This window comes from Gopherus flavomarginatus, chromosome 1 (assembly GCF_025201925.1).
Source record: "Gopherus flavomarginatus isolate rGopFla2 chromosome 1, rGopFla2.mat.asm, whole genome shotgun sequence".
Lineage (NCBI taxonomy): Eukaryota > Metazoa > Chordata > Testudines > Testudinidae > Gopherus > Gopherus flavomarginatus.
In genome coordinates, this window is record NC_066617.1 from 329,520,908 (window position 1) to 329,548,847 (window position 27,940).

At 42.8% G+C, this 27,940-nt stretch overlaps 1 protein-coding gene and 1 pseudogene across 2 annotated transcripts in view; one reads left to right on the forward strand and one right to left on the reverse strand.

Annotated features, from left to right (window-relative positions):
• SPATA13 (spermatogenesis associated 13) overlaps positions 1 to 27,940 on the forward strand; it is a 266,452-nt gene that overhangs the window by 55,552 nt on the left and 182,960 nt on the right. The window lies entirely within an intron of this gene.
• On the reverse strand, positions 513 to 4,396 carry LOC127043800 (up-regulator of cell proliferation-like; annotated as a pseudogene).

Genomic DNA, 27,940 nt, shown 5'->3' on the forward strand with positions numbered 1-27,940 from the left:
TAAAATACTCTGACAATATCATCATTTCAAAGAATGAGCCTGGTGACATTCTTACCACTTATTGTGAAGAAGTCCATTGCAGAGAATTTCTTGTTTTACCTGGACACCTCCATGCCAGCACTTATAATTTAGTGACTGTGTATAGTTCATGTAAAAGGCCTCATAGATACTCTGCAGTACCTGTGCCGTGGTTATTGTTATCCAGCCCCTTGGGAGAACAGCAAGCAGAACCTTATAAGTTTTAGAAAACTCCTTCAAGTAGTCAGAAGCCCTGATGCTGGGATCTGGCTAGATGCACCAATCAGGGTAATACCAACCATAGGGATAACATCGAAAAGCTATGTCCAGGTGTTTTAAATTCAGATGTAGAAACCATAACTTTTTTGCATTCATTGGTTCCTTTGTTGCTCTAATTCTTGATGCCAATGGACAGATACAAATAGCTCCTTGTGATTAGTACCTTCTTCATAGGGGATCTCATACAATCGATATAGCTCCTCACATCCAGATGCTCACTTGAAGATTTCATCGTGGGACTTGAGCTGAAGTTTCTAAAACATTGCCTGAACACTCAGCTCCTTCTGTTCTATGTGGATGCTTTCTTCTGCCTTAGTCAGAGTGTCTTGAATGGACTGAGAACGGACAAATGCTTTCTGTGTTTTTGAACAGGATCACATCCAAGTTGTCCTTGATCATTTTGCAGCACTTGGCAGAAATAATCTAGAAATGCAGAGTTTGTGAGAGTATCTTTTTTGCTTGGAGTTAACCAGAACATTCTTGACTTTATTAAAGTGGATAAAATCTTCCTCACCAGATCTTGCAAACCCTCAGTCTCACTGTAATGATGTAACAGGCCCCTCAGGATCCAAATTTTGACCAACGGTTGGTAGTTACTAATGTATTTCACGTTGTTCTCAAAATTCTTCTCCAGCAGCTTCTTTTGCATAGTGAACTGGAAAAAGTTCCAGTTACTATATTCAATGGACTGTCTGTTGCTGAGAATATCATCCACTATTTGTGACCCAAATCTCCTGTCTGCATAATCCACCAGCACCAAATTGAGACACTGGCTACAGGAATCCAATCTGTTTTGGCAGGAGTCCTCATGCAAGTAAAATTCTCTAAACATGGAGAAGAACTGAGGTTTCAGTTCTCCAAACATTGCCATGGATCATTTTCTTTGCTGAAACATCTCTGGGTCTTCTTAAATGCATGAGTTGCCTGATTCAAGGCTTCTTGTGTACAATGGCTGTTACTTACAGCAAGCTGCAAGATGAATGTGGGGTTCAGAAAAGTGGATTTCTCTGTGCTCTGCACACCCAATATTGTTAGAACCAGCTTTTTAGATCCTCCTTACAGCTTGGCATTGAGCTCAGTCAGAAGGTTTGTGATCTACTGCAGTGGGATGCTGGAAGCGTCTGCGTCTATCACCTCTTGGATTTTTTCCCCCATTTTACCCTTTTAAACTATTCACTATTCTACTTCTTGAAACTGACCCAACACACACACAAAATGTTCAACTCCTAAATAGCGGGCAGAGATCCTGTTTACACAATTCTGCTAGCTGTTGTGGGTCATCCTCCCTAGCATCAAATTTCTCTATATAATCAGTCCATAGTCTAGAATCCCCCCCCAGCAATTCAATCCAGGCTTACTTTAATCAATTTCAGGAAATAAGTATTCTCTGGAGAAGGTAGTTATCCTATTTGATTAATAAATGTAACCAGGGCTGTTGATTAATCACAGTTAACTCACGCGATTAACTAGAAAAAATTAATTGTGATTTAAAAGATTAATTGTGATTAATTGCAGTTTTAATTGCACTGTTAAACAGTAGAATACCAATTGAAATTTATTAAATATTTTTGGATGTTTTTCAGATATATTGATTGCTATTACAACACAGAATACAAAGTATACAGTGCTCACTTTATATTATTTTTATTACAAATATTTGCACTGCAAAAATTATAAACAGAAGATAGTATTTTTCAATTTCATACAAGTACCATAATGCAATCTCTTTATCCTGAAAGTGCAATTTACATATGTAGATTTTTTTTGTTACATAACTGCACTCAAAACCAAAACAATTTAAAACTTTAGAGCTTACAAATCCAATCAGTCCGACATCTTATTCAGCCAATCGCTAAGAAAAACACATTTATTTACATTTATGGGAGATATTGCTGCCAGCTTTTTATTTACAATGTCAACTGAACATGAGAACAGGAGTTCGCATGGCACCTTTGTAGCAGCATTGCAAGGTATTTACATGCCTGATATACTAAACATTCGTATGTCCCTTCATGCTTCAACTACCATTCCAGAGGACGTGCTTCCATGCTGATGAAGCTCGTTTAAAAAAAATGCATTAATTAAATGTTGACTGAACTCTTTGGGGGAGAATAGTATGTCTCCTGCTTTGTTTTACTTGCATTCTGCCATGTATTTCATATTATAGAAGTCTCAGATGATGACCCAGCACATGTTGTTCATTTTAAGAACACTTTAACTGCAGATTTGACAAAATGCAAAGAAGGTACCAATGTGAGATTTATACACATAGCTACAGCACGTGACCCAAGGTTTAAGAATCTGAGTGCCTTCCAAAATCTAAGAGTGACGAGGAGTGGAGCATGCTTTCAGAAGTCTTAAGAGAGAAACCCTCCAATGTGGAAACTACAGAACCCGAACCATCAAAAAAGAAAATCAACCTTCTGCTGGTGGCATCTGACTCAAATAATGAAAGTGAACATGCATCTGTCTGCACTGCTTTGGATTTTTATTGAGCAGAACCCATTATCAGCATGGACATGTGTCCCCTGAGATGGTGGTTGAAGCATGAAAGGACATATGACTCCTTAGGGCATCTGGCACGTATATATCTTGCAACGCTGGCTAGAACAGTGCCATGCAAACATCTGTTCTCACTTTCAGGTGACATTGTAAGAAAGAAGCGGGCAGCATTATCTCCTGCGAATGTAAACAAACTTGTTTATCTGAGTGATTGGCTGAACAAGAAGTAGGACTGAGTGGACTTGCAGGCTCTAAAATTTTACACTGTTTTATTTTTGAATGCAGTTTTTTTGTATTTAATTTTACATTTGTAAGCTCATGATAAGGAGATTGCACACCAGTTCTTGTATGAGGTGAATTGAAAAATAAAATTTCTTTTTTTTACAGCACAAATATTTGTAATCAAAAGTAAATGTAAGGTGAGCACTGTTGAAATTAATAGATTTGAAAATGTAGAAAACATCCAAAAATATTTAAATAAATGGTGTTCTATTATTGTTTAACAGTGCGATTAATCACAATTAATTTTTTTAATCAGTTGACAGCCCTAAATGTAACTATTCCACCAGTAAAGTCGCATTTATTCTTCTGTCTACTTAACTCCAAGGTTTCTCTGTCAGCTGAGATTTATAGAGCAGTGTCCTTTTGATTTTTCATGGTGCACATTTCTTTCTCCACTTTAGCCACATTTCTGAAGATCCCCTTGGCATCTCAGCATTTCCTTCTTGTAATTTTCCATATCTTCTATTTTTGTGGTGATTTTTCTGTAATTTAACTCAATTGCTCATACTCTGACATTCCTAATCGATCTTCATTTCTACTTCACATACAGTCTTAGATTTGTCTTCAATACCACTTATCATGTTACATAAATTCATTATTCTTTCAACGGTAGAGCACAGCTTTTCTGCAAAGTCTGCCATGTTTGGGATGTGGCCTTTCACTGGTAGGTGTGTTTTGTTAGGTTTTAGCACTGAGACTAATCTATGAAGGAATTCTAATATTCCTTGGATTTCCCAGCCTGTTGATTGAGAATGAAGCAGTACTTAGTTGTTGCTGTATTCTCTCCCACGGAGGCTTTTGGTAAATATGAATGTTGCAGAGGAAAGTTCTTTTAAATTGCTAACCTGCACCCCGTGTGACCTGATGTCTCCACACAAGTTTGTAACTGCAGAGTGTTCTGGTTCTCCTTCCTACCAGGAAATTTCTACCAACCCCTCTGCAATTTCATACTGAACATTCTATGTCCTGATATATAAGAAAATTATAATAGTACAAGGACTAGGTGAGAACCTCCCTGAGCATTTTGTGCTTGAACAAGAAGTAGGTACCAGATACACAAAGAAAATGACTGGCATTGATGTGAGCTCTCTTCTCTGAACTCTTTGCTTTCTGATGGGGGATGTGGCCTCCATTTTCTCACGATCTCCCTCATGGTCCACACCATTAAGATGTAGTTGGGAGTATCAAGGGTAAGTAACCCTGTGCCTTCCCGAGGGAAGACACAATGGCACATGGATATTTTTAACAGCCTCTCGTATTGTAGGAAACTGTCTGAGCAAAGCAGAACAGTACAAATAACACAGACAACAATCATCTCCAGAGGGTTTGTGGCTGGGATGTTCTCAGGAACTATACATTAGGGCCCTGGACATTTCAATGAGCCATGTAGCAAAAGGCTCCCATGCTAGGGAACAGGCCGTATGTCTATACTGGAATAAAAGACCTGCGGCTGGCCCAGGTCAGCTGACTTGGGCTTGAGGCTGCGGAGCTGTAAAATTGCTATGTAGATGTTCAGAATCAGATTGGAGTCTGGGCTCTGGGTTCTCTCCCCTCTCAAGGTCACAGCCTGAGCCCAAACGTCAACACAGCAGGTTTACAGCCTCACAGCCTGAATGCTGTGAGCCTGAGGTAGCTGATCGTGGACCAACTGGGTCTTCCTTCCTTCCTTGTGCATTTTTGTCATTAGTCAAAATGGCTGCTTTCTCTCATTCATATCCGTGTGACTGAAGTCACAGGCTGCACATAGTCAAAATGGCAGCCAACAGTCTACAGTCTTTGCAGATGGCAGGGACTCTGCTCCAAGTGAAAGAAGCTGCTATTTCCCATTGTGTTTAATTGCTGTGTAGACGTACTCAAAGGGTCCAGATTCCTGAATCCCCCGTTACCTTTACATCCCCCCATCTAACCGTGAATCAAGAATCCCTGTAAATGCCATGGGAAGGTGGGAACTAGGGCCACCTCTGGGTGGAACAGGAGGTAAGCTAGTTTCCTGATGACTTCTGAGCATAGTCTGGGAGCTATTATTATTTACTGATTGAATTCAAAGTCCTTTTGAGTCACCTGAAGCAGCTTGAAAATTAACATGGCAAAAGGCAGCAATGAAGTCAAACATCATCATCCTGGCTCATTGGCGAATACCAGTAGCAAAAATCTCCTACGGCTGGAGATGGGACCCTAACAGGGAGGCTCTGAGTTACTACAGAGAATTCTTTCCCAGGTATCTGCCTGGTGGGTCTTGCCCACATGCTCAGGGTCTAACTGATCTCCATATTTGCGGTCGGGAAGGAATTTTCCTCTGGGTCAGATTGGCAGAGACCCTGGGGAGAGGGGGGTTGCCTTTCTCTGCAGCATGGGGCACAGGTTTAAACTAGTGTAAATGGTGAATTCTCTGTAACTTGAATAACTTATTCTCTTTAAACAGTTATTTGAGGACTTCAGTAACTCAGCAATAGGTTAGGGATCTATTTCAGGAGTGGTTGAGATTTTGTGACCTGCAATGTACAGATCAGACTAGGGACTAGATGGTCCCTTCAGACCTTAAATTCTATGAGTCTATTATTTTTTAAAATCTCAGCAGAAATGGAGAGCTTCATTTTTGCACTGGCTGCAATTTCCATATAGTTATGGTGTAGCCAGGCAGAATGCACTACAGTATTCCAACGTAGAATGTTTGCAGCACCCTCAGTGTGCTTCCAAAATGTTTGCAGACAGGCTGTGCTCTCACATGTCTAGTATATTTACTTTTTAATTAAATTCAGAAGAGGTGCCAAAGCTGATTAATGCAAGTCTGCCATGTTTAAAGGGGCTTTGTAGCTGAGGCCCCTAAACACATGATCATATTAGTTAAGATCCCTTGATCATGGTTAAACTGTAGGTTAAGTCTCTTGAGAAAACCTCTGTAGCTAAAGAGTGCTCTTTTGCCTTGGCCAAGGTACCTTGACCTACTAGGACCTCCAAGCATTCAACACCAGAAGCACCTGAAGCAGCTGGCATTGCTACACAGCAGCAGCTCCTTGCCTTCGCAGGAGACGGTGCAGTAGGACTGGTATCCGTCCTCGTCGGACATGTAGGTTTGCCGGGGCTTCTGGGAATGTCTTCCCTTCCTGAGCATGAATTCTCATTCAGTCCTGCCTGGAACGTCATCTGAGCTGGAGACTTCTGTCTCAGGCTGCTCTCCCAGCTGGTAGCACCGTGTGGTCGCACCTCCCCCAGCCTACCCCTTGCTCCCATGGCTCATGAAGCCTGGACAGTAGTAAGGAACAGTTCAACTATAGGCTGAGCAAGTGCAGAATGGTGGTAGAATGTGCCTTTGGATGTTTAAAAGCTCTCTGGCACTGTTGATCAGACCTCAGTGCAACCAACATTGTTATTACCACTTGCTGGATGCTCCATAATATCTGTGAGAGTAAAGGGGAGATGTTTATGATGGGGTGAGAGGTTGAGGCAAACTGCCTGTTTGATTTTGAGCAGCCAGACACCAGGGCGATTAGAAGAGCACAGCAAGGCACACTGCACATCAGAGAGGCTTTGAAAACCAGTTTCATGACTGGCCAGGCTTCAGTGTGTCAGATGTGTGTGTTTCTCCTTGATGCAAACCCGCCCCCTTGGTTGATTTTAATTCCCTGTAAGCCAACCACCTCCCCTCAAAATAAAGTAACTATTGTTTTGAAACCATGCATTCTTTATTAATTAAAAAAAATGAGATAACGGACAAGGTAACTCAGGTGGGGTGGGGAAGGAGGGAAGGACAAGGCCACATGCTTATTGTAGCCACACTAGAAATCAAACTGTTTGAATGACAGCCTTCTGTTGCTTGGGGCTTGAGCCATCCTCTGGAATGGAGTGGCTGGGTGTCTGGAGCCTCCTACCCTCTCACCCCACCCCCTCAAGTCTTGGGCATCTGGGTGAGGAGGCTATGGAACATGGGGAGGAGGGTAGGCGGTTTTACAGTGGATGCAGCAGGGGTCTGTGTTCTTGTTGGCTTTACTGCAGCTCCAACAGATGCTTCATCATGTCCGTCTGTTCCCCCATTAGCCTCAGCATCATGTCCTGCCTCCGCTCTTCTCACTCACTTAATTCTTTCCTGGCCTCTGCCACTGAATGCCTCCATACATTAAGCTGTGTCCTATCAGTGCAGGCGGACTGCATGAGCTCAGAAAACATGTCATAGTGAGTGCGTTTTTTTTCACCTTTTACTCTGCGATAACCTCCGGGACAGAGATAAGGGGAGAGTAGAAACATTCTACGGTCTACAATTCTGGGGGTACTGCATGGTCACCTGTGCTGCTGAGTTCGCCACGCTGACCAAACAGAAAATGAAATTAAAAAGTTCCCGGGGCTTTTCCTTTGTACCTGGCTAGTGCATCAGAGTTCAGAGCGCTGTCCAGAGCGGTCACAATGGAGCACTCTGGGATAGCTCCTGGAGGCCAATACCGTTGATTTGTGTCCACACTACCCCAAATTCGACCTAGCAAGGTTGATTTTAGTGCTACTGCCCTCATTGGGGAGGAGTACAGAAGTTGATTTTAAGAGCCCTTTAGGTCAACAGAACGCGGTTGGTTGTGTGGACGCAGTCATTTTTAAATCAACCTAATGTGGCTAAATTCAACCCAACCCCATAATGTAGACCAGGCCTTACACTGAGGGAAAAACTCCTTCCATTAGCATAGGCTGCGTCTACACTATGGGGTTATGCCAGCATAGCTATGGAAACATAGGAATACTGGTATAGTCTCTATAGTGTAGACATACCGTAAGCGGAATGCAGTATATGGCTGAAAGTAAAATACCTTCATATAATTCTACAATGCTAGTCCAAGATCTTGACTCAGCAAAGCACTTGAACTTTAAGCACGTTTACATGCTCTTTTGAATGGGAATGTACTTAAACACATAGAAACATAGGGTTAGAGGGGACTGCAAGGGTCATCTAATCTAACCCCCTGCAAGATGCAGGATTTGTTGTGTCACATGCTTACCTGATTTGGGGCCCAACACAGTAGGAGTTGAAAGTCCTAAGCATCTGAAGGCTGGTTTGTGTGTAAAATGAGTTGACAGTATCAGGCAAGGAGAGAGGTTTGAGTGAGGGTACCCTTCAAGGTGGGGGCGTAATACTCTGCTTGAGACATACCTGTGCAAGCTGTAATTGAACCAGTGCTCTAAAAATAGTGTGTAGCTGCACCTGCACAAATGGCTAGCTGCCCGAGTACATGCCTATGGTCATGTGGGTCCCTGGGCCCACTCCTTCCAACTGCAGTCCATCCCCCCCTGCTCCTCCCATCCACCCAGCACTCCTGCCAGGGAGCAGGGTCAGGGAGCGGAGTCTTCCCATGCTACTGTGGCAGAAGTGCCAGGTGGGCGGAGCGGGGCAAGCCCCCACATCTTTACCTTGCTCCCTGGCAGGGTCACCAAGTGGGCGGAGCAGATCAGGCCGTGGGGTGCCTATTTTTCTGGGGGCCCACAATAGGCCAGGGCCCCTGGCCACAGACCCCGTTGGCCCAGTGACTAATCCGCCACTGCCCAGGGTCTCAGATGGATATGTAGTGGTTATACTTGGGTCAGCTGGTCTTTGTGCCACCGTGGCTACACTCTCTGTTTTTAGTGCACTAACTCAGTTAGAACGTGGGTGAGTCAGCTTGAGCTGGGAATCACACCCCAAACTCAAATTGTAGCCTTACCCTAAGGCAGCCTGCCCCTTTCACTTTCATTAACATTCATTTTAAAGAAGAAAGGAAAAAATGCAGTTTAAGCATAAAATAGGGCACGGTTCAATGTGTACAATCTCTCTGGGAGAGCCATATAGGAAGAAATGCAATTTTTTCCTATTATAGTGTTTACTGTATAATCTGCCACACTGACCATTGTTGTGAGATCATCTGATGAAGGACCCTATGGTAATGCACATGAGCAAGAAGGCAGAATTAAGGTCATTGTGAGAACCTAAACTCTGAATTTCTTGACTTCTGTGGGATTACAGTTTCAGCCAGAATGTGTTTTGCATTGAATAGCCAAGACTGTTTTCACCAATAAATATCTGCATTTTGACATGCACTAGGAGAGGCTTTTCTCCTTTCATGAAGCAGAGAATTATGTGCAGTATTGCAGCACAATGAATCCAGAACAAACACACACCTTAGTACTTGGAATTTTTGTAAAGCAGAGGAGTTCACGTATGCTATTTGCTGTTAAAATGGAGTGTATCTGGAAAAAGGTTGTTAGAGCTTTAGATAATACTGTGACCAGACATATATATCCGGGACTGTGTTTCAGCTGAATAATGAAATCCTTATTAGCACAGATGGTCCCAAGTTGCATAGTGTAGATCTATTTCAAAGTTACAAATATTTGTGTATGTTAAATTTAGGGGTTTCTGTGGAGACCCATCTCTAAATATTAATAACATCTAGTGAGCTATTTTAAAGGAGGCATTGGTTGGAACTCCTATAGTGAAGATTGCATTTTGAAACAAACGGGGCATATTCTTTACACATAGGTGGCCTTTCCATGTGAAATGTCACATAGGATTAGTTTGTATGCCCTTTGTATTTTCTGTGTAATCTTTGTTGGGTTTTGTGTATTAAATTTTTAATAGGAAATGTTTGAAATTGGTCTCTGACTGAAACTGTCAGGATTTCTCATTCACTCTCCCCACCCCAGCATATATATTGAAAACAACCTGGCCAAAAGATGAATATTGAGTCGTTCTGGAACAATGGATAGATTCTGAAAAACAATATTTAGGACTATTTTATTTTTAACATTACTCAACATAACTGAAACTTAGAAGACTGGTTCATAAAATATTCTCCGTAAGAGAAACTCACAAAGGAATCTTCTTTTTCAAAATGGCCACTGGATTCCATCATTCACAATGGAACTAAGGTCACAGGCTGCCCTCATTTAAAATGGCCACTGTTTTCCTACATCTTCTGTTAGGAGGAAGTTCAGGTTACTCTTAACAAATATAGTCACCGTCTCCCATTATCTCAGTGGGAGCAAAGTCCGCTTGCTCCTAGGGAAGATGGAAGTACCCTATGCAGCTGGGAGACAGAGAGAAGCACTTTGAAGAAGAAGTGAATATTGTTGGACAGTGAGAGCAGGGAAATCCAAGAGGCAGGGAGGAAAATTGGTACTGTGAATATAAGGGAACGTAGAGGGTATAGGAGGGAACCTGAGGAAGTAACAGTGAGAATGTGAGAGGGTCAGGAAAACTAAGGCAGGATGTGGAGGGCAGAATGAGTAGGAAGGCATGATAGTGATAGGAGATGGGTAGACTGGGATTCCCCACATGATGAGTTACAAGAGGTAACTGGCATTCTCCTTCAAACAGCCAGCAAGGAGGTTCTCATTTATGTTTGTGCATTTAAGGTTGGTTGTTGATCCTGAAATGATCACAAGAAAGTTAGGAGTGGACACGTTCCCTCTAATGGCCCCAAATTTGGATGACAGACAGGAAAAAGTGATTTTATAAAAGTGAATGATTTTTTTATGTCATAAATTTTGTGGGGAGGGTGGGACCAGAGAGAAGGATTTTGGGGGAGGGTTAGGGATAGCTCAGTGGTTTGAGCATTGGCCTGCTAAACCCAGGGCTGTGAGTTCAATCCTTGAAAGGGCCACTTAGGGATCTGGGGCAAAAAATCAGTACTTGGTCCTGCTAGTGAAGACAGGGGGCTAGACTTGATGACCTTTCAGGGTCCCTTCCAGTTCTATGAGATAGGTATATCTCTCTTTATATATGATTTATTTGTTTTGGATGCTTGTGTTTGGTAATACTGTTTCTACTACCCTCTTGTCAGTTTCCTTCAGCCCTTCTAGACGTTCTCCAGAACAGGGGTTGGTGGCAGTCAGGATCTGATGAACTCCCTGTGGTTTGTTGCAGAGATATCCCCCTGTGGTGAACCATGGGAAACCTGTCAGATCCAGGGGCTGGCCCAGTAATGGAGTTTATAGCTCTGTTTGTCAGGGGAGTTAACCTGCTAGCTTATCCTTCTCTCTCTCCTTTTCTCCCCCTTGACGTAGCTCCTGAAAACTACAAGCAGAAGGATGATGTATGTAGGAAGTTCATTGGACCAAAACTACCACTAGCTGCCATTCTGGGGCTGAGTAGACAGCAGAAATTGTGTACATTAGACTTTCAGTGTGACAATTAACCTTTTTATCCCCTCAAAACTAGGAAATTAATACGTAAAAATTTAATTGTGAAATATTATGACCGTGGGAGCCCCTCCATGCCAGCTGGCAGAGAGCCCCACAGCCTCATATTGTAACTCACCTCAGGTCTGACACTCATTGCCCCAACACATTGTTGACATAATATATGTCAGAAAGGTGTCATGTAAGGTATCATATGTAAACCAGTGACATGCTGGTCCTGAAAATCATTTTGTGATATGTGTATGGGTTGAGTTCAAAGAGTTATAAATGTGTTCTGGAAATATGTTCTTAAAATATATTTTGGAGATAATGCATAAAACCAGCCTGCCCTAGACAAAGGAATGCATATTTACTTATCTAACCAGGTTGGTTCCAGAAAGAGGACAGTGAAAGTACATTTACATATAAGGTAAACAAAGCCATCAAGCTAAACGTGCAGAAGAGAAGATCATTAAACAATCACCCTGGGGGACAGAATCTGCACCCCAGCAAGACTTCCTGGCTTTTGAGGCAGAGACAATGGGACTGTATAATATAAGAGGAGCAAAAAAGTGTTTTAGTTATCAATCGCTGAGGGGGCATAGGGTACAGAACCTCTAAGCCTGTGAAAGTTGGGTTCCCTAATCTGGAGGGCTAAGGATGTTGGTAACTTGATGTAAGAAAATTGCTTAGGCAAAGATTGTAACTTGCTAAAATTAAGTTTTAGTCATAGAGAGAATGTTTGGTTTCACTTTATTTGTAACCATTCCGGTCTCTTTTCTTCTTGCGTAGTATCACTTCAATCTCTGTTCTTTGTTAATAAACTTATAAACATCTCAGTGTTTTGTATTAAAGTGAAGTGTTAATCTACAGCTAGCATAATAAACTGATGTTTGCTCTGTCTGTTTGGAGGCAGTGAACTTAATAATTTCTGTGAGTGTCCAATGAGACTGGAAGCTGGGGTTCACTGACTGTTACCTGCAAGGCAAGGTTTAGACTGGCAGAGTTCTGAAGAGCTTGCTGGCTAGGCAGACAGGCTGGTATGTCAGGGAACTCTCACAGCTTAGCAGCAGCAAAGCTCACCTTCTTGCTAGGACAGAGACATAACACAGTGGCTCACAGTTCTGGGTGACCTGACCACGATGTCACAAATAGTTATGGTTGTGACCCGAATAACAGACCTGACTCAAAACTACACAAGAAAAGAAACAAAGTGAAACCACATTTAGATTATGAACTGCCTACGCCTCTACATACAAGCACATGTATTACCACTATGCTCACTACTGTACAGTCTCAATCACATATCACAACTGTAACGTTGCCCTTCATCCACACCTCCCAGTACCAAACTGCCCCCTCCAAACACACTAAACTACAATAAGCATCCAAACAACTACCAGTGTTCAGAGGGGGGGGTGGTAAAGGGGTGTGCAGAAGGGGTGCATGGAAGTAGTCCGATATGCTTGGTAAAGTGGTATTAGAAGGCTGGTGTCCCTGGGGGGCAGAGTTAAGGTTGTCGTGTGCAGTGGTAAGGTGAGTATCTGGGAGTGGGGGGGTAGGAACATGTACTGTTAGTTGGCTTAACTTCTCATTTCCTTGCTTTTGTAATTTTGTGTCAGCTGTTATGTGTGTAGAAACCTCAAATGCTTTACGACAAAGTTTCTTGTGTATGAATATTCTTCACCAGTCTCTCTTTGTGATTATAAAGCTCCTATTTGCTGTTTGGGATACTACAGAATACTCCAAACAGCAGGTGAGCTATTGTAGGCATTTCCCAAGCAGTGAATCAGGGCATTTTGCCACTGCTGAAAGAGACTCACTGGACTCTTGGCACTTTACTCTTCTCCTTTCTGGGTCCAGAGCCCAAGAGCAAAGCAAGGAGAAGTGCTGGCTCCAGCACACCTATTACTAGAGATCTCTTCTCCCCGCACAGTGGAGCAAACAATCCACTGAGCAAGGTGTTAGGAAAGATGCCTGTCACAATGTTCAGCCAATCAATCTGAGGGTGTAGCCATTCCCAGGCGCTTTATAATAAATGTGTGGTGATGGGTTGGCCGCACGGCAGTGCTGCAGTACTTTTGTGTCAATAATACAAATAAGAGATGAAGCGCTTTCCCAGCACCGCAAGTGCTGTGGTGGTATTTTGGTTTTTTTCAACCTGCAGCTTGTAGCACATGCTGTACTTTACGTGAGTGGCCCACAGGGCAGCCTCAGCTGTTAGCAAATGTGAGTGTCTGTGCCCTTTGGCATCACAAAAAGCCAGTTATTGAAGCAGTAAACAAGCCTAGCATTTGTGGCATTCTGGAGTGAAACTGCATTTAAAACGTTCTTTTTTTTTTATTTAAAAGGAAAATGACTCACTGGTGGTGGTATGTTATAAACCCTAGCATGAAAGACAGTCTATAATAGCTCTTTTCATTGCAGGCCCTCTGCTTACATGGGCTTAGAAGAGCAAACTCTGCCATTCAAACACGTTGTCCTTTTCCACTTTTAAAACAAGGCTTTGATGGTGGCACAGAGACAGCTTCAAACTTAATGTGACTACTTGCCAGTTTGTATAGGTCTTGGAGAGGCCACAGGAATCAACACCCCTATGAATAGGTCCTCTGGAATTTCACAAGTTTTTAGTCACACTCTCCATGGAACAGTGCATAGCTGTTGTCTTTTTAGAGCATAGTAGTATGTTTGTCAGGGATGGAGTGAAATAACAGCTTTTTTCCTCAATAGCAACAAACAGCTATAAACCTAAGCTATAAAAAGTATACAGGGTCCCATTGAGGCTCTTAAATAATATCCTAGAGGTGGCCAGTCTTTGGTACAGGGTAGGTTCAGCCTACAGAGTTGTATGCTGTGGGCTGCAGCCCTCTTTATCCTTAACATGGAGGTACATTATATGAAGAGTACATAATACACTGCTCCACGTGGCCTGAAGCAGTTGTGATCTTTGAGCTACACTTCCATGTTTATAACAGCTTCAATTTGTCATATTTTATATGTTAACTATGATCCTGGGGCTTCTTACAACTTAATTTGGCTATTGATTGGTCAAGCTAAATACTCTTCCTGTTGGAGCATGCTCTGCATGTCTGGAGGGGCTGGGTTACCTGGGCCCCGTATTGTCCATAAGCCTGTGTGGGCTCAGTGTGCAGTTTGTGCACCCCATCACACACAGGCTATGTCTTCACTACCTGCCGTATTGGCGGGTAGCAGTCAATTTCTTGGGGATCGATATATCTCGTCTCATCTAGACGCGATATATTGATCCCCAAACGAGCGCCTGTCGACTTTGGAACTCCACCAACTCGAACGGCGGTAGCGGAGTCGAGAGGGGGAGCCGCGGACGTTGATCCTGCGCCGTGAGGACAGTAGGTAACTCGATCTAAGATACTTCAACTTCAGCTACATTATTCACGTAACTGAAGTTGCGTATCTTAGATCGATTTCCCCCCCTAGTGTAGACCAGCCCTCGCAGTCATAGATTCCAAGGCCACAAGGGGCCATTGTGATCAACTTGTCTGACCTCCTGCATAACACAGGCCATAGAACCCCCCCAAAATAATTCCTAGCACACATCCTATGGTTCTGTGATCTTTTAGAAAAACATCCAATCTTGATTTAAAATTTGCCGGTGACGGAGAGTTCACCATGCTGCTTAAAATTTTCTTCCAACAGTTAATTACCTTCACTGTTAAAAATGTACACCTTATTTCCTGTCTGCATTTGTCTAGCGTCAACTTCCAGCCATTGGATCATGTCACACCTTTCTCTGCATTGAAATAGTCCTAACCGGCAGCTTGATCAGCTGAACCGAATATCTGTGGGTCAGTTTATCCCTAAAAGAGTATTGATTTTTGCCATTTGAAAATTATTGTCAATTGAAGGTTTTGCTTTCTCTCAGTAGGACTGTATTTATTAATTCATAAAACTTTGCTAACATCAGGAGAAATCTTGTCTATGACCACTGGGAAAAAATGTTTCTCCATCACTAAAAGAGGAATATAATCTTACTTGGTGAATTATTTAAATTTAGATTTATACAGAGAATAAGTCCTAGATTGTACCACCAGGAATACCTTGGGGGAGGAGAGCTCATTGATAACATCATGTGTTTGATGTATTCCACTGATGAATTTAAGAACCTATTTATCTATCAGCTAAAAATCTGAATCCAAATGGTGAACTGCAAAGCTTAGAAAACAAACTCTTTAAAAACTTTAATCAGTAACAGAATATAAAGGAGAAGGTTTTAAAATGTCAAATGCACAAAAGATTTGAAAGCTGATTTCTCATTTAGATGTAGTACAGGGTTCCCATTTGCCATTCAACAGGTAGTGACATCTCAGTTAGAGGCTCATAATGCAAATTCAGATGCAGGCCTGCATTTGCCAGAAACTTAAATCTAGGGGGTTTGTTGAGTCCTTTTTAGAACTGGGATCTGCCAGAAAGTTCAGTTTGGCCCCTATCTAATCTTAACTAGATGTGACTGCACTTGTACAAATAAAAGAAAAATGGAGCCCAATGCTTCACATCAAGGTCAAAGGCTGTCTGAATGAAACTGTTCTTACATTATGTTCTTACAAATGAAAGTTTCCTTAACTGGGATGAGTTTTGACTCCCACAAAGGTTTTGGTGGAAATTTTGTAAAACTCAGTGATTTCAGATGAGTTTTACTCTCAGCTTTTGGCTTTATCTGAATCCTGAAGTCAATGTGGAACTCAAGGGCCTCTTACCAATGGGAAGCCAAAGCAAGAAAATTGTTTACATAAACCTTCATGGAACTGTTGAGTCTTGTCCAGTTCCTTTGCTAATCCACAGTATTGGCCCTAGGTTCATGCACATGCTAAGTGAAAATAGCATTTGGTGTTCCCCCATTACAGTCTTCTCCCTTCCTCCCTCCCAATTTACTGTCCCACTTAGTTTTCCATCTACATCATTTCTTCCTCCAGTTTCTGATCACGTGTGTAGCCACCAGACAGAGAAGTGAACAGAAACTCTGCATTGGAGAAGAGCAGTTTGGAACTGGCCTATTGGTGAGTGACCATGAGTATTCTAGTGCCATTCTGGTATCCCAGAGGTGTGTGTGGAGCTGTAGGTGGCCACTTGGCAGACTTGCCTCAAGTCATTCTTGCTTGGTCCAAACTAAACTCAAGCTCTGACCCTTGGGTGGTTTACCCATCACTGCTTATGACCGCCTGAACCAGCACTAGTGCCTGTACCGCTTTAAACAGTAAAAGATGTTGCAAGGGAAACCCAGAATACATTTCTAGGTATGTTAGTAAAGGAGGAAATTGTTTTAAAATACTTTGTTTTAAAGTGTAACTAAATTAGAAATTTTGGTTCTACACATAAAGTATATTCTCTTAGGTACACATCTTGGGTGCAATGGAACTAGACTGGTTCATTGATATTTTTGGATATTTAAGAATATTTAAAAAGTGTTTAAAAAAAATTCTGCTCCTTTGGTTAACATCTATTAATCACCAACCAGAAAACCAGTTGTTGTGTTTGAATCCTTCTTTAATGTTTTGAGTTGCCTCTCTCACTCCACGTTTAATGGAAATATGAACTCTACCATCGTTTTTTAAAGCTCACAAGAATGCAGTGTGGGAAGAGAATATTGAAACTGAAGCTTTGTGTCTTCTTTAAAGTTTAGTGGGGAGGGTGCAACATTAATAATTCACAGTTCTTATAGTCTCTTGTAGTAGAACTGGGACCACATTAGCTGTCTCTGTCAGGCCAGTTTTTCAGTTTATGACAGGAAGTAATAAATCAATGAATGGTGTGCCTGGGGCACAATATACAAGCTGGCTAACGAATAACAGGGCCCGCTGAATTTGTCAGAGGGAAGTTTAATATTTTCTTATCTGTTAGTGGGAGGAATTGCATCTGAGGCAGCAAAGAAGTTTCCTTCTATGTAGATGCATGGATGAGATTACAAGCATGGGAACCTCCATGCTTCTGGAGGTGCCAGCTTTCGGATGAGATGTGAAACTGAGGGCGTGCCCACTTGTAGTAAACAAGGAACCCATAGCACTTTTTATAAGAGTAAGGGTATTATTAAGCCTTGACCTGGCTAAATTCCGGCTTAGATAAATGCATTCCATGTGTGTTTGTTTATCCCTGTAGTTTTAATTGAGTTAATTGAGGACACTATGCTTTTGATTTCCCTGCCAAAAACTTTTGTATTGTGTTGCGGGTACAGAAGTCTATTCCATTCCACCCATAAAACCAGCTGCATTTCATTGATGACTGAGTGAACTCTATATACTCTGAGCCAGACTGAAACCAGCAGAGCGCAAGCATTGTCCCTACTGGGGAGAGGGATAGCTCAGTGATTTGAGTATTGGCCTGCTAAACCCAGGGTTGTGAGCTCAATCCTTGAGGGGGCCATTTAGGGAACTGAGGTTAAAATGTGTCTGGGGATTTGGCCTGCTTTGAGCAGAGGGTTGGACTAGATGAGGTCCTTTCCAACCCTAGTGTTCTATGAACTACTTGATAGTTCTTCTACTTCTTCTGTGACTGACCTGAACAGGCATTAGGAAGTGGACTGACTCCTACTGTTTATCAGATGACTGAAGAGAAAGTAGGTAGGCCAAGGTGGAAGGTTCTTTACAGACACATTTACATAGTGGTGTACTAACCCATGGTGTATGTTCAGTAGGTTTGATTTATTTACTTCTGGTTACCATGCATCTTTGAAACATTCACCAAATGCTAACCTCGGCAACTGTTTGTGGGGTGGATAATTATGTGTATCAATACTCTTTCTAGAGGACTTTATATTTCTGAAGTCAAGCTTTCCTTAATACATTTTTCAACTAAAAAAGAAAGAAAAAGGAAAACTCACTTGTATTCTGACTAGGGCTGGTAGAAGATTTTCCACTGAAATTGTTTTTGATGAAAAATTGTGCTTTTCCAAAACAAAATTTTTCATTAAAAGAGTCTGATTTCTGCAGAAAACTTCAATATTTTGTCAACAACCAATGGATAAGAACATAAAAGCAGCCATACTGGGTCAGACCAAAGGTCTATCTAGCCTAATTTCCTGTCTTCCGACAGCAGCCAATGCCAGTTGCCCCAGAGGGAGTGAACAGAACAGGTAATCATCAAGTGATCCATTCCCTGCTGCCCACTTCCAGCCTCTGGCTAACAAAGGCTAAGGACACCATCCCTGCCCATCCTGGATAATAGCCATTGATGGACCTATCCTCCATTAATTTATCTAGTTCTTTTCTGAACCCTGTAAACAAACAAACAGCCTGAAAACTGCAGTATATCTGTTGAAACTCAAAATAGTTATTTATTTATTTATTTATTTGTTTGTTTGTTTGTTTGGCATTTTCCCTGAAATCTTTGATGAAATGAAAAAAAATTGTCAACATTTTCTGCTGAAGAAAACCCTTGTTTTTCTTGCAGCTCTAATTCTGAGTTATGACTAATACATGATCAACATGATGCCTGTCTCCTGGAAGGATCCCATAGCACATCAAAACGCTAAACTGACATACAAACCATACAAAAGGTTCATTTCCATCTGAAAACATAACCTCCTTTGGGATGAAACACTACAACCGTTAAACAGCACATAGCAGTTTACAATAAGAAGTGAGGAAGTCCATACAGACTACAGGTTAAATCAATATTTATTGTTGAAATTTGCCTTCTGGAATTAAGGTCACAATTCGCCAGTAAACATTCACCCGATTAAAATGGAGCGAAGACTGTCACATGAGGCAGCTGCTTTCTGTGGTGATCATAGCTCCAGTTTACATTTCTTCTCTTTGGGCCTTGTTTTATTTACTTATGTGGGCCTAATCGCAGAATGGTACAGCACAAGTTTTACTGCTGTGAATGAGTGAAACAGAAAAATACCTCCACCAAAATTGGACTTCCTTTAGACATTTGGTGATCTCTTCCCATCCCATAATATTTCCATAAGTAAAGGTCAGAAACAGGAAGCCAGTGGGATAGCACTGAGGTAAGCACCAACAGTGGAGGCTGTGCATGCTAGTGGGGGTGTTGTGCTTGCAGTCTTGCCCTGCATTCATGATTGTGATGTACTACACTGTTGCTGTTGCTCTGCTTGGTGAGTTCCTATCTGACAGTTTCTGGCACAGCTCCCTGAAGCTGTGGCTCCTGGGAGATTTTGAAAGACCTTCTAGGAATACAGGGTGTCTATGGAGGTAAAAGAGGTCAAAAGGCCATAATTGCCTAGGAAAGTCCCATTAGCCCTTGGATATGGCACTATTTCCAAATCCTCTTTTTATGGAGGCCAGGCTGAACAGTCAACTCTTGCTCTTTGCTGAACAAGAAAAGTTTCTGGTGGAGCTTCTAGAAAGCAGTCACAAGACAGCTGAAATGGCTGCAGCAAGCTGGTTGAGGATGTTCCAGAATGACCTGTACAGGGTTGGAATGCAATATCTGCATTTGATAGTTTTACTGCATCTTGTCCAGCTCCGTGAACTTGAGGGAGACTTTTGCTGGGTTTAGCACATGTTTAGGTCTGGACAGATTCATGGGACAAGTGTCCCTTGGACGCTTGTTTTGAACCTTGAACAATTAGCAATAGCTGAATAACTTCAGACTGAAGGGAAATACATTTCTGTAACTCTCTGAAGAGCCAGACCCAACATTTCTTTGCAGGATCACCATGATGGGAGCACTCTTTCCCAGAGAAATTAGATTAGCGATCGCCCTGCGGAAGCTGGCTTTCCTGCATAATTACCAGTCACTTGGGCATGAATGTGGTGTTGGGAAATCAATGGTAAGTGTTGTTGCCAGGGAGTGTGTGAATTGTGATACTTCTTGTGCTGCAGGGGCATTGGGTCAAAGTGGCCAATATGTCAAAGATCACTAACAGATTATTTCAACTAGTTGGATTCCTAAACAATGTAGGAGCCATCAAAGGAACTGATGTGCCCATCTTGTGCCATCCCCTCCTCCCCCAATAAGCCCAGATGTACATTAGCAGAATGTGCTACTACCCAGTGGTGATGCCAGCCCTAATGGATCATGGGGGCAGGGTCCTGGATGTGTTCAGGTGGTGAGCAGATGATATAATTTTCAGGATCAGGTAGAGAGGCTCTCTATTCTTACTGTGAAACATATACATTAGTGGTGTGTGCATCCCCCCTCTGATTCTGAGTGGCTCTGCATAGCCACTTTTACCATTGTTTATGAAACCCCTCCCAGAGAGATCCCAGTTCACTTATACACTTAGCAGATGTGGGATAGTGATGCAGAATGCTTCTGAAGAATACAGTCTAGATGAAGATGTTTGTTGCCTGCTTTAACTTGAGTGAGATAGCAGCAGCTTACCTGGTGTCACAATGGGGCTGCGGCTCTGTTTCCTCTTGCTTGGTGCCTCAGTTTCTCTTTGGGTAGACAGTTGATTTGGAAGTTTAGATGGTGATTTTAGTACTTAGGCACTCTGGCCAATGCAAAAATTATTCCCTGCTGGGGCAACAAGAAGTCCAAACAAAAAGCAATGTCCAGTTTTTCAGCCATCCCCAGGCTCAGTTGTCATTCAGCGTCAGTGCACCAGCCTAGCCAGAGGAGAAACTGAAGCAGTGGATACATCCTAATACAGGACTAGGTAATTCCCTGTGCTTATTGCATTAGTGTAGATAAGGCCAGATTCTTACCAATACCGTCACCATCCATTGGGAAGGATGGCACCCCAATTTAAAGAAGTGCTTTCTAGACAGTTTTACATGTCAGAGATTTCAGGACCCCATTAGTGAACTCTATTCACTGCTTCTCAGAAAGGTTTTCTGCTCCCATGTCTCATCATTTCAAGAAGCGTCTCTATTACGTTCTGATATTACAGAGTTCAAGTACCTAGACAGATAGACTGAAATGTGTATGTAGTTTGCTATCACTATAAGAACAGAGGCGCCTACCTTTGTTAAAGGAATAGGGAGTCATTAGTAAAAGGCAGGCCTCTGGGCATAAAGGTTCTACAATTTCAAGCTTGATTTCTCAGAGGGAGGTTCTGTTTTGCATCCAGAATCACATTCTTGGCTGTAAAGCTCTCTGGTATAATGGTGAAATAAAACACTGACTCCTGACCCTGTTATAGAGATCAGTACTGGTGCGTCAGGCTCTTCGAACTGTTACTTCAAGCTTCTTGCTCCCTGACTTAAAGATGATGTTTCCTAGTGTGCTGCCACCGTGCATCTCTCATGTGATTGTTCGTACGCTGAGCCACAGTGGAGTGAGGAATGCTCCACACATGACTGTTACAATCAGATTAGAGAAGTCCATATTCCATTGCAGGGTAGAGTTCTTACAACTGAATATAAAGTATCAGGGAGTAGTTAATCCAATAGGGATGTTAGCCTGGTAAACTGGTACGGATGCCTGAAAAGGTGGGGAGCCAATGTGTTAAAACCCTGCCTATGTTACAAAACCAAAACCATGTTAGCTGCCGAACCATTTTTAAAGTCACATTAATCTTGACTGGTTAAAAACATTTTCCTTGACCTTCACGGACCAACCAAAACTTTCATTCATGAAACTAGGCATGTTTCAAGAGGTGTTCCAATAGGGGATTTTAACAGTCTTTCCCTGGTCCATGCTGACCATGCCCTGGGTTAAACCCACGAAGGCTGAGCCTGTGTTTCAAATGAGGTCTGTGAGCACAGACATTTTGTGATGTAGATGATACCTGCAAGACTGTACAAACCTACCACAATTGACAGTCTTTGTCTCAAGCTGGTGTGAGGCAAATCCTGAGAGGTACTAAGACCAAGGCGCTAACATGAGTGACATGTAATGATATGCTTCTGAGTGCAGTGCTCCTGTATAAGCTGCTGTTACTTTTGGAAGAGTATAGCTCAGCCTATACTAGTAGACACTGAGATTCCACTACCTCTGGTTGGCAGGATACTGATAAGAATGAATCTTTGCCACTTGAATAAATGGATAACATGTTACTGCAAACTACCACACTGGATTCTGCACCAGCTGTCAATTTGTAGCTCTTCTGAAACCAGCGAGGATTACACAGAAGTTCATGGTAAAATGGTAGATGCTCCAGCATGACTATGGACCTGATTCAAAGCCACTGAAGTAAATGGAACAACTCCCATTGACATTGCTGAGAACTTGTGGGTCAGCGTGAAAAGCCTGAGACCAACAATGGATTAAGGCATGATCAGACAAATTGATTGCTTCTGCCTGTGTGCTCTGGTAAGGCCTCCCAGGGCACTGAAAGGGGCCATCAAGTCAAACATGTTATAGGCACTCTCTTCTACTTCTCCTTGTGGATTTTGTTTTCCAGAATCACAAGCTCACACAAGGTTGTAGGTGTGGATTTCTTTACCCCAGCATCCCTACTTTCCTCCTCCTCATCCTTGACCCTTCCTTCTCAAAAGCCATTTTAGTGTCCTGTATTTTTGACTGATGTGGGCTTCAATCTATCCCTGCCTGGGAAGCTTTTCTCCTAATTTTTGCTTTAACTTCTTCATAATTGTACCGGGGCTATACTGTATTTTGGGTTAATCCTCAGTTGTGTACAGTGGCCTTTGTTGTAGAGACCTAGCCCACAGGGATGTTGCACTAGATAGTAATAACCACAGAGCCAACTCTCAGTCCCATCCCCTGAAAACATTCCATGTTCCTGTGTGGTCTTATATTAAATGAGCTATTTTAACAGGGCAACCTTGTAAGTTAAAGACTAATTTATAAGCAGACTGTGGTCTACAGTGCAGTCTAAGCACGTACTGTGGACAAGAAGAAACTACGCCTACGTAGGGCAAAAACAAAATGTAAATGGGGAACTGGAAGTCTGAAGGCATTAATGATAAACTATGAAATCCAGGAGAGTAAACAATGGAAATGAAACCTCGACAGGCATTTATTCTGAATAGCTGAGAATGGTGTGGGCTGCCAAATGTTATCTTTGCTGATCATTGTGTCTCACTAGCATGCTTGGTCCTTCTGCAGGTTTCTGGTATATTCAGCTTTCATTGCCAATGTCGGGCAAATCAATCTTTCCAAAAGTGTTCACAGTCAGTGTGAGAAAACTGTGACCTGAGTAGCATGGAGCACTGCTTTCCAAAGAAGTTCAGGAGGAGTGACAGAAACCCAATCTGAGCTGGGAGCATTTCTATTGTCCCGGACCAGAGGGGTGCCAGTTGAACATGGAGCAACCTAGTGAGGAGTTAATTAAAGAAAACAAGTTAAGGTCTAATCTCATCTGCTGGAGAAGATGGTTAACTCTCTGTTATAGTGGACTGTTGGGTGTTTGCAATGCTGGGATGAAACCCCCTCCTCCTCAATCATTTCCTGGCAGAACAAAATTACAGATGTCAGAAAGACTCATTTTTGTATCATTAATCAATGTGGATTAAAATGCAACTGCTTCCGAGCTGCCCTGAGTAGCTATGGGACATCAGAAAGAGTCACTGAGCCACAAGACCAAAAGCTTGTGTCGTCTGCTTTGAAATATTGTAGTTAGCCAAACGTTTATTAGAGTGGCATGCTAGTTGAATTGTGGCTAGGAGCACGTTGGCATTTAACTGCTTATGTTCTATCTCCTCCATTATAACATAATTGGTTAAGTAACCATCTGGTATGCTCAGGTGCTTCTGTTGGAGGAGTTCAGAGATCCAATTAAAATCCCAGCCATCTTCTTCATTTTAATTATTCTCTAATGGTTCTATAAAGTATTCTATAATGGTCTACCACAGAGCCCATTCATGCCGTTCTGAGTAAATCCACAACTATCTATGTGACATCTGTATAATGTTCTCTAAACACAGGATGTTTTCCTGGCTAATGCTTTGAAGAGAATTTTTCCTCTTATGAGGAAAGAAAAACAGATTGCAACTAGAATTGTGATATTTCACAACAGCCAGATTTCCCCCCTCCCCCCGAAAACCTGTTTTAAATAATTTGTTTTACATTGTTACTTAGCAACACGTTTGACAAGAAGAAGAAGGCTGGAGTATAAAATCAGAAATCTGGATTAAGTGTGAAAAGTAAAGGAGGCACTTGAGCTAGCTTTTTTTTTTCCCCCAAAAAATGTCACACACTATTATTGTGTGGAAAAAATATCCATGTGCTGTCACACATGGCATTAGGTACACGTGACCTTTACAAACAGGGGGTGAAGTAAACATGTTTCATGCATGCCTGCACAGACAGTTCTGCTTCTTTTAAAAATAAGGCCAGAAAGGACCATTAGATCATCTAGTCTAACTTCCTGTGCATCACAGGCCATGGTTTTTCACCCACATACCCCTATCTTAAACACACAGACTTTAGTTAGACTAAAGCACTCCAGTCAAGAGGACACTAACCTGTGTGCCATGGGGAGAGAATGGGAGATCCAGGTACTGACAATGTGCCAGGCCCCTGCAATGGCAGGTTGTGGGAGGAGGGGAGGCAAACCTCCCCTGCAGTAATTATGCAGGGTACAGAACTTCTCCAGTCCCAGGGCTGTGGAGGCAGAGAAGAGCGAGCTCCTGCTGGGGCGGTGGGAAGAAGAGCTCCCCCTGGGGCCAGGGCAGGGTGGTGGAGGGTAAGGCAAGTTCCTGCCTGGGCCATCACTGAAGCAGGGAAGCAAAGAGGAGGGGGAAAGAGAACTCCTGCAGGAGCTGGGTGGGGAGTGGGAAAAGCAAGCCCGTGGGGGGGGGGGCACAGAAAGGGGTCAAATTTAAATTCTGGCACATGCCTCTACTTACAATCTAAGGGCACAGCTACCCTAGAGAGTTTACAATGGTGCGCTTCACCGGTGCAGCCGTGCCACTGTAAGTTCACTAATGTATCCGGCTGCAGTAAGCCAATGGGAGAGAGCTCTCCTCTCAGCTTGACTATGCTAACCCCCATGAACGGCAGCAGCTACATCGGTGGGAGAAACTCTCTTGCTGACATAGCGCTGTCCACACTGGCTCTTATGTCGGTATATCTTATGTCGCTCAGGGGAGTGGTTCATTAACACCCTTGAGCAACATAAATTATGCCGACATAAGCTGTAGCATAGACATGGCCTTAGCTTGGAAGGCAGCTTTCATTCCACTGAGCTTCAGAGTATTTACACTAGCTGAAGGGAGACTGAAAGATCTTCCTGCCTCCACACGGCTCTCAGGATGTGATGCAAGTATAGCTGCAGCTGCTGGCAGTTGGATTTTTGCTTTCTAGAAAAATCCTACTAAATATTGAATATTTTGAACTCACTGGGGCTACTCCATGTGAGTTAAGTTGCTTAAGTTTTTGCAGGATCGGAGCTTTAATTTTGCACTCTTGCAAGCAAAGGAATCATGATTTCCTAAGGTAGAATTTGACCAGTAAATATGTAATTTCCAAACCAATGTTTTCATGTCACAACAGGCATTTGTTATCACCAGTGTGATAGATTCTGGTCAGAGGCGGAGATTGGCAGGGGGCATATAGGGCCATTGGCCACCCCCTCCAAACTGCATCTTTCCACTCCCCTGCCAACCCTGGTCCTTCAGCACAGCTCCGGGGGCACACAGCCCCATCCACTTGTCCTGCCTGACAGAGCCTGCGTGGAGAGCATGCATGGGGGAACTTGGTGGGAGGATCTGAAAGAGAGGAATTTTTAGGGGGTGGGAGAAGCTGGGGTCAGGGGAACAGCAGAGGCACAGCTGGAAGGTTTTCTCCTCCCTTTCTCACTGTCTGGCTTGCAGGTGGTGGGAGGGGAAGGTTGCTATTTTGCATTGGGGAGTATCGGGGACACCTCCCCCTGCACTGAGCTGTTCCCTCCATCTTGGTTGCTGGCGGTAGGGTGTGAGTGTGCTGTTTTGCAGTGGGGCATTGGGGGACCACCTCCCTCCGCACTGACCTGCCCCCTTCTCACCTCCAGTCTCCCTTGTCTATGCTAGGAGCTACCCCCCTCTCCATTGCAGGCTGTGAACAGTGCCCTCCCCAGCCAGAGGACAAGAGCGGATGCCATTTTAGATTTGGTTTTGGTGAGTAGTGAGGACCTCATAGAAGAAATGGTTGTAGGGGACAACCTTGGTTCGAGCGATCATGAGCTAATTCAGTTCAAACTAGATGGAAGGATAAACAAAAATAGATCTGGGACTAGAGTTTTTGATTTCAAAAGGGCTAACTTTAAAGAATTAAGGAAATTAGTTAGGGAAGTGGATTGGACTGAAGAACTTGTGGATCTAAATGCAGAGGAGGCCTGGAATTACTTTAAGCTGCAGCTGCAGAAACTGTCACAAGCCTGCATCCCAAGAAAGGGGGAAAAAACCATAGGCAGGAGTTGTAGACCAAGAGCAAGCATCTCAGAGAGGTGATTAAGAAAAAGCAGAAAGCCTACAAGGAGTGGAAGAAGGGTGGGATTAGCAAGGAAAGCTACCTTAGTGAGGTCAGAACATGTAGGGATAAAGTGAGAAAGGCTAAAAGCCAAGTAGAGTTGAACCTTGCAAAGGGAGTTAAAACCAATAGTAAAAGGTTCTATAGCCATATAAATAAGAAGAAAACAAAGAAAGAAGAAGTGGGACTGCTAAACACTGAGGATGGAAAGGAGGTTAAGGATAACCTAGGCATGGCCCAATATCTAAATAAGTACTTTGCCTCAGTCTTTAATAAGGCTAATGAGGAGCTTAGGGGTAATGGAAGGATGACAAATGGGAATGAAGATATGGAGGTGGATATTACCACATCTGAGGCAGAAGCCAAACTTGAACAGCTTAATGGGACAAAATTGGAGGGCCCAGACAATCTTCATCCGAGAATATTAAAGGAACTGGCGCATGAAATTGCAAGCCCGTTAGCGAGAATTTTTAATGAATCGGTAAACTCAGGGGTTGTACCGTACGACTGGAGAATTGCTAACGTAGTTCCTATCTTTAAGAAAGGGAGAAAGAGTGATCCGAGTAACTATAGGCCTGTTAGTTTGACATCTGTAATATGTAAGGTCTTGGAAAAAATTTTGAAGGAGAAAGTAATTAAGGACATTGAGGTCAATGGTAATTGGGACAAATTACAACATGGTTTTACTAAAGGTAGATCATGCCAAACCAACCTGATCTCCTTCTTTGAGAAGGTGACAGATTATTTAGACAAAGGAAATGCGGTAGACCTAATTTACCTCAATTTCAGTAAGGCATTTGACACTGTTCTACATGCGGAATTATTAGTCAAATTGGAAAAGATGGGGATCAATATGAAAATTGAAAGGTGGATAAGGAACTGGTTAAAGGGGAGACTACAACGGGTCGTACTGAAGGGTGAACTGTCAGGCTGGAAGGAGGTCACCAGTGGAGTCCCTCAAGGATCGGTTTTGGGACCAATCTTATTTAACCTTTTTATTACTGACCTTGGCACAAAAAGCGGGAATGTGCTAATAAAAATATATTATTTGCATCATTCTGTCATATCAGAATTTTTTCTATAGTGCTGCTCCTTTAGTGCTAGTCCATCAGCATTACAGTGTGCTTAATTAAGTTAAACTGGTTTTAATAATGTGAATGTGGCAAGTTTTCCAATACTATAAGCTTATGTTTGTGTTGCTAAGAGCAGATCAGGCACAGGGGCACCAGTTTAATAATCTCGCCTAGGGCACCATAAATCCTAAGGCCGGCCCTGCCCCCTGCCACCATTGCCTCAGGGGGCAGAGGCTAGGGGGACCTTGCTTATGGTAAGGAGGGGACATGGAGCTTTGGCTCCATTCGGGGGGGGGTGAGGTCAGGGCTTTTGCCCAGGCTTTGAAAGGGAGGGATGCTAGTCCTCAATGGGGTGCACT